An 8211-nucleotide genomic window follows, 5' to 3' on the forward strand; every position below is an offset into this window, starting at 1 on the left:
AAACGTCTAATTTAATCTGAAGGTAAGAAGTCCTGTTTGATTGATTATTGTGAACTCTGTAACGAATTTGTTCAAATGTTTACGACAATGGTAGCTAATGTCTACTTTGCCTGGTTTAGAAGCCAGAGTGTAAAGGAATGTAATTTTATATGGTTTTCGAAATATAGGACAATGCCAGGAATTACGAGAAAAAGAGTCTATTAGATCGACCCTAGTGTCCACCTGGTAGTTATTTAATTGACCTCGAAACGATGAAAGGCAAAACTGACCTCTGAAGCGTTGTAACACAGATTATGAAACGAGACCATTAAGTATTTTATTTGAAGTGCCACTGGATCTGCCAAATCGCCGCTTTGAGATGTAATTTAATACTTGTTTCAAATTTTGGCACAAGGCCAGCATTTTCGATAGCGGTGTTAAGTAGAGTACATCAACCGCAGTGCCCAACAGATACTCAATTTACCGATTTCGTGTTAACGGTTCTGCCAGCTAACCGACCCGATGTAATTTAATGTTGAAATGTATTTTTTAATCCTTTCGGGGTCTATAAATTAAATACCAGTTGCGTACTGCGGTCAATCTAATCGACTGGCCTCCTTCCCCAAAATTTCGGGCGTTGTTCCTAGAGTAGAAAACAATATTGGAATACATTTTGTCCACAACTTTATTGAGTCTATCATTCCAACGTCTTCCATACGTCTCTCTTTCAGTACTAACATCAATCCAGGGACACAATTCCAGTTAAAAAGAGCGTTATCGGGAAAATAGAGGAACATTGGATAATACATCAAATAAATAAAAAGTATATTCTTTTCACACCGAGATCAATTTTTGTCGTAGGCTTTCTTTTCGGAGGATCTGTAGTCGAGTTTAGCAAAAACAGCAAGACCTCTCTCGCCAGCACTTGTCATCACATATCTTGCAACACCCATCTCCACAATTACAGATGGTTAACCTGTTAGGCAAGTAGTCAGCTGTAAAACGAAGTTCATCCGTCACTCAGTGCAAAATGTCACAGAAACCTCGATCCTGGCTGCAACAGCCGGGTTTCCCTATAAATAGATGTCACCTATCATATCATTGGGTAGATTATATTTATATATCTCAAGCATAAAAAGATATCTTTGAGGTTTAACAAGAGATATAGTCGGCCTTCAGAAGTAGATACCAGTATGGTACATAGATAAATCGTAATCTTGGTTGTCGCATTTCTTTACTGAATCTGATTCTATTAATTTCTTTCTTTTTACTTTGATGATACTAAAATAGAATTTTCTGATAATGATGATAATAATAACAATGATTGACTCTCCTGTTGAAAACGACGTGTAAGTGTTCAGCTTTTGATGAACGGCCAGCACAAATGATTTTTTGTTTATAGTGACCAAATGATCGTGTTATACGTTAGTTCACTCTATCCATCAATTCGACGTTGTCTGAACACGTGCATTCTGTGGCATGCGTCAGATGTCAAATGGATCGCAGAGCAACGTGCGACGAAGTGTTTTGCTCAAGAACACAACACAACACCCTGTCTAGGAATTGAAATCACAATCGCTATATCGTGACTGCAACACCATAACCACTAAGCATGCGAATAATAATAACGATGACCATAATAATAATAATAATAATAATAATAATAATAATATAATAATAATAATAGTAATAATCATACTACTACTACTACTAATACTACTACTACTACTACTACTACTACTACTACTACTAATAATAATAATAATAATAATAATAATAATAATAATAATCAAATAATAATAATCAAAAAGTTCTACCAAGAACTGGGCAAAAATAAAATAGAAGTCACTGCAGCACCAACGGCAGAAGAATTGGAAGAATTCTGGGGAGAAATATGGTCGGCGAACGAACCACCAAAAAAAAGGAGTATCAAAATAACAAACTCGGCATCTGAACAAATTTGGACCCCCATAACAACTGAAGAGGTCACCCAGGCACTGCAAAGACTAAGCAACTGGAAGGCACCTGGGCATGACAAGATCCCCAACTTCTGGTTGAAATATCTAACAGGAATGCACAAAAAGCTGGCTGAAAACTTTAACAACGTACTAACAGAGCCAGAGACAATGCCTGAATGGCTCACGAAGGGGAAAACCATCTTAATTCCCAAATCAAATGAAACAGAAAAACCAGAAAACTACAGACCAATAACCTGCCTCCCTACTATGTTCAAGGCATTTACTGCAGTGATATCACAAAGGCTGAACAAGCACCTGGACGAAAACAAACTGTTCTCAGAAGAGCAGAAAGGATGCCGCAAAGGCTCATATGGCTGTAAAGATCAACTAATGATTAATAAAGCCATAACTGAAGACAGCTATAGAAAGAAGAAAGGCCTCAGTATGGCCTGGATTGACTACAAAAAGGCGTTTGATAGCATCCCCCACACATGGATCCTCGAAACACTAGCCATTAACAAAGTAGCACCAACAATCATAAAATTCATAGAGCACTCTATGAATAAATGGCAAACAGTCCTACACCTCCAAACAAAAGAGGGACTCATGAAAACCAAAGACATCCCCATTAGAAGAGGAATATTCCAGGGAGATACGCTCTCTCCACTCCTTTTCTGCTTGGCACTGTCACCTCTATCTGATATGCTAAATAGAACTGGATGCGGATATAAATGTTACGGCAAAACGATCAGCCACCTTTTATATATGGATGACCTAAAACTATACGCTGCAAATGACAAACAGCTGGAAACACTATTAAAGACAGTTCATGGATTTACCAAAGAAATAGATATGAAATTTGGATTAGAAAAATGCGCCAAAGTAACCATGAAAAGAGGAAAACTAGTTAAGAGTAACAACATCACACTAGATGAAGCAAATGAAATAAAAGAATTAGACCAAAGCCAAACTTACAAATACTTAGGAATCCATGAACTAGATAAGACACAACACACACAAATGAAAGAGAAAATAAAAAAAGAATATTATAGACGAGTTAGATCAATACTAAACACAGAGCTCAATGCTAAAAACAAGATAATAGGTATCAACACTTTAGCTGTCCCAGTTATAAGTTACAGCTACAATATCCTTAACTGGACACGAAATGAACTGACCAAAATAGACAGGAAAACAAGAAAAATAATGACAGGATCTAGGATGCATCACCCAAAATCTGACATAGAAAGACTATATATACAACGTATAGAAGGTGGTAGAGGCCTTATACAGCTGGAAAACTACTATAAAATAACCACCATAGGACTGCAAAAATATCTACTTCAGAAGGAAGGAAAACTGATCCAGATAGCGGCAAAACACGAGCAAAACAAAAAACTGTTCTCAGTATTTAAGGAAGCTGACAAATACAAACAAGAAATCATACCACCTAATAAACATGAAGAAGAAAAAGAAGAAGATGAAGAAACAACAAAAGCTATAAAAAAAATGAAATCCAAACTAAAAATAGAACAGCAACGAACCATGATAAAACGATGGCAAGAAAAGCCCCTTCATGGTAAATACTGCACTAAACTAAACGCAAAAGAAATAGACAAAGAAAAATCCCAGCAATGGTTGAGAAGCTCAGGACTCAAAGCAGAAACAGAGGGATTTTTAATTGCAGCACAAGACTAAAGCCTCCCCACCAGAAATTACCAAAAACATGTAATGAAAAGAAATATTACAAGTAACTGCAGAATATGTGGAGATGGACAAGAAACAATAAATCATATTATCTCTAGCTGCCCAGTCCTGGCTAAGAAGGAATATATTCACAGACATGACAGAGTTGGAACCTACATACATTGGAAGCTATGCCAACATTATGGAATAACAACAGAAAAAGATGGTATAGGCACACACCAGAAAAGGTCACAGAAAACGAGAAAGCAACCATACTCTGGGATATGCCGATACACACAGATAGAGAAATTAAGGCCAACAGACCAGATATAGTTGTCAGAGACCATGAAGGAAAAAAATGCTTTCTAATTGATGTATCAGTACCGGCAGATGACAACGTGTCTCTAAAAGAAATGGAGAAACTCTCAAAATACAAAGACCTGGAAATAGAGGTAACTAGAATGTGGAATCTGAAAACAGAAACAATTCCTATCATAGTAGGTGCATTAGGCATGATAAAAAAATATTCAGACAAATACATAACAAAAACACCAGGACTTACAAACACATATAACATACAGAAAATTGCACTACTAGGCACTGCACACATCCTACGCAGAACACTTTCCATACAATAACCATCAGAGCATCACAACAAATCACAGCACATACCCAAGGCACACAGAGCTGCGCTCGGTAGTGAAGTGAAAGCACGCTATAAAAATAAAAATAAAACTACTGAATAATAATAATAATAATGATAATAATAATAATAATGATAATAATAATAATAATAATAATAATAATAATAATAATAATAATAATAATAATAATAATAATAATAATAATAATGAGAAAGAAGATAAATTCAACAACTATGACGATTTGAAGTGGGAAATACGAAAGTTGTGGTTAATGAAAAGAGTAGACAAGATACCAAAAGTATTTGGTGCATTTGTAAGTATCAGCATTCACCTAACAACATGGCTGAAAAAGATTGGTGCAAGTGTGAAGGGATAATACCTACAAAAATCAGCATCGCTTAGAAGTGCAAGAATTCTTCGGAGGGTTCTTGAAATTTAACCTGTCCACCTATCGAACTCCCACAATCATCCCTTCCGGTGCCGATCGAGGGAATCGCCGACTTTATTTCGCTATTGTCACTGCTTCCTCCTCCCTCGGAGCTGTGTCCATCAAATCGATGCTTACTGTCTAAACTTGTGGTGATGTCATTTGCATGCAGTGGTACAACTCTCTCCCATCCCATCGATGCTATTTAACCTCCGAAGGGCATTGGTTATTTTCTTTAGACACGTGTTTCAAGAGTTCTTGCGATGCAAACTCGAAAGCATTAAGCTTGTCTGGAATAAAGAGGAAAAATCTCTATGGATTCCAACAAAACGGGGAGTTATAAACGAAACTGAACTGTATTGGAAGATTAGCTCAAAGGGGATGTTCGGGCCCTACCACCCACACCCCTATGCCTCCGCGCCCCCATGCTCTAACGTTCTTCCACTCCACCACGCGCTTTCTCTCTCTTTCCCCCTTTTCGCTCTCGTTCTCTCTCTCTCTGTGGTTGTTGTCTGCCTGATGCTAACGTCTAAACATCTTTTAAACCAGTCTCGCTCGATGCAGACCTAATTGCCCTAACATCGCAATCAATCATCTTCTGTATATCGATCAACTAATAAACAACTGAAGGTTCAGTTGCATATATTGTGAGCTTGCTAGCAAAACTGACATCGTATTTGGTCAGAAAAATGAACGGGGTTATAATGGAAATGATTATATCAAGTTTAAATTAGCTCTGACATGTGGATGAGAAACATAAATAAGAAAATTAAACGAAACACAAGCGCACATGCAATTAAACATTTATGGAGTAGACGGAGCATCACGCACATACAAGTGAAAGTTAATTTTAGGAGAGAATATTATAGACACAACAGGTTAATATTTAAATCAAATTTTTAATAAAACCAAGATATTAGATGTACATAATTCGTTGTCCGAGCTATAATTAATTGTCATATTATTGTCAACTGGAAACTTTATAAATTAGCAAGATTAGACAAGAAAGAAATCGTGATTGCGTTTAGAAATACCAGCATGTAAAGAATATATTTACAATGAACTCTGAAGGTAGAGGTCGTCTGCTTCTACAATGTAATCGCTAAGGTAGGACTATGAATACATCTATTAAATAATACAAGAAGTGTTATAGACAAATGCAAATTATGAGCCCGAGGAAAGCATTTCTGTTTCAAAAGTCAAGGAATTATAAAACGGAGACAAAGGTGAGAAAAAATTGCGAAGAAATGCGATAAAGAAGAAAACGTAATTGAACGGCAAATGAGCTAATGAAATATTACCGTAAATCCTCGAGTATAATCCGCATTTTTTCCCAAAAAATTTAAAGGTCAAAATCCCTAGTGAGTACTATATACGAGGTTAAAAATGAAAAATATTTTCTAAGCAATGTCTGAGTCTCTATTTGATGTCTGGCAATGTTTATTCAGACGCATTTTGTGATGTCGGATGCGAAAATACCTTAAGCTAGGCCTGAAAGCAATGAAGTCATAAAAGAATTACGTATAACTTGCAGTAAGCAACATTTATTAAAATAGAAGTATTCAGAACACAGAATAACATGTAACAAAAACAATTTGCAAATATATTTACATTCCCATATAACAGTTAAGAATATCACAATTATTGTATTACGCATGCGCGAAAGTGTTTGCTCGACTAGGTGCTGCTGGCTTAATTACGCACGACTCAAGTTAGAAAAGGGGTGCGTATCACACACAAGGTTTAGGTTTTTCAGAGGTACAGACTCCTGAAAATCCCCTGCGTATTATACACAAGGGCGGACTAAACTCGAGGATTTACGGTATGCGGAGACGTTTTCAAGAAAGACTTTAAATCACATGAACATGTGATTAGCGAAGAAAGCATAAATGAGTAACGAAAAATCAACATAAAATGAGAAGTAGAACAATCAAAGTCGAGTTTGATGACATTATGATCGCAAGATGAGACTAAAGCCGTCCTATCTGAAAGGAGTAAGAAATATAATGAAGAAGAAGCGGAATATGAATTATTAATGCAAAATACAATCAATCACTTTGTCTCTGTTCTTTTTTCAAATACTTTTTTTTCGTTCTCGTGCAGGGTCTGGAGAAAAAGTCAGTGTGCCTGACCTTTGGCAGCTCACGGAGATTGGGGATACTGAGGCCGTTAATGTTCGGTTTCAATAGTTGCAGAGCTAAACCTTTAAGAATTATATGAGCAGGAAGTACTTTACAGACGGCTGATGTTCTGAGGAGAAAAACTGGGCCTAGTAGTTTATGGTGAGTCAACGCATACAACAAGAGTAATGAGAACTGGGAAGAGATGGGGTCCGAATGGCTCAAGTACGCTCCTGGCCAGACCCGAGGGGGTTCATTATCTTATCGATAGTTTTAAGACGACAAAGTAGCTTAGCGGCTTTTCGTCAGTCTTTATGATTTGGGCTCAAATTCCGCCGAGTCCGACTTTGTTTTTCACCCTGCTACTACTCAATAAAATAAATACTAGTTGAGCACCTGTGATCGATGAAAGTAACACACACGGCCGTCAAAAATTCAGGATCGTTAATAGAAAGAATTATTTAGTGATAAAAAAGGCAGAGAAACGAGACAGCACAACTGTAGGCCACAGCATAGAGAGTGTCTGTTAGTAACTGAATGTCAATCAACCGAATAGTTCTTCTCTGGAAGCAATCTAGGATGTGTGTAGACATGGTCGAAAATAAATACATATAACTTACGTAGATCATATAAGGTGTGTCTATGCTTGAAACTACGGCATTATTTATGAAATAGCAACATAAAATACATGTCACAAATACAAAAGTTAAAATGTATTTCAAGAATGACAAAATAACTCCATATTTTGGAACATAACTGCACACATAGGCAGGGAGGTTAAAGAAAATTTCCCACATGACATTTCCGAAGTCCATTTTAACCGACGTGAATATATCTTTTAAAGAAATGTACAACTTATCCGAATATAAAACAGGGCAGTTCGAATATGGAGATTGGAAACACTTTTAAAATAGGGGTTTTGAGAATTATAAGAAAAGTGATCCAGGTAAAAATGTTATCGTATCTCAATTACATACGTTCTTACACAATATATAGTCGTCTATGAAAGTGCTTTTGTAAGGTTTCCCGTTTGCTAGGAATAACAGCCAAATTATCTTTAAGGCAAACCATACCAACATAGAAAGAGAAAGACGCTTTCATTCTATATTCTTTTGTATAGTATGCCTAGAAAACTGGACGAGATGTTCGGATTTAAATTACATTTGATAATAGGTCCAGGCAAGGAAATTATCTTGAACATCAACATAAACAGCTGTAATAACAAAGCAACAACAACAGCAGCAACAACAAGAACAACAACAATAATAACAGCAGAAGCAGGAATCGGAACTACAACAATAAATCAAATCAACAATAATGGATGCATCAAAATAGAGAAAACGGTATTTGTACACAATGGAGTTGTATTACAAATTGTAATTTGAATACAGTAGGAA

The sequence above is a fragment of the Octopus sinensis genome, linkage group LG13 (genome assembly GCF_006345805.1).
Source record: "Octopus sinensis linkage group LG13, ASM634580v1, whole genome shotgun sequence".
Taxonomy (NCBI): domain Eukaryota; kingdom Metazoa; phylum Mollusca; class Cephalopoda; order Octopoda; family Octopodidae; genus Octopus; species Octopus sinensis.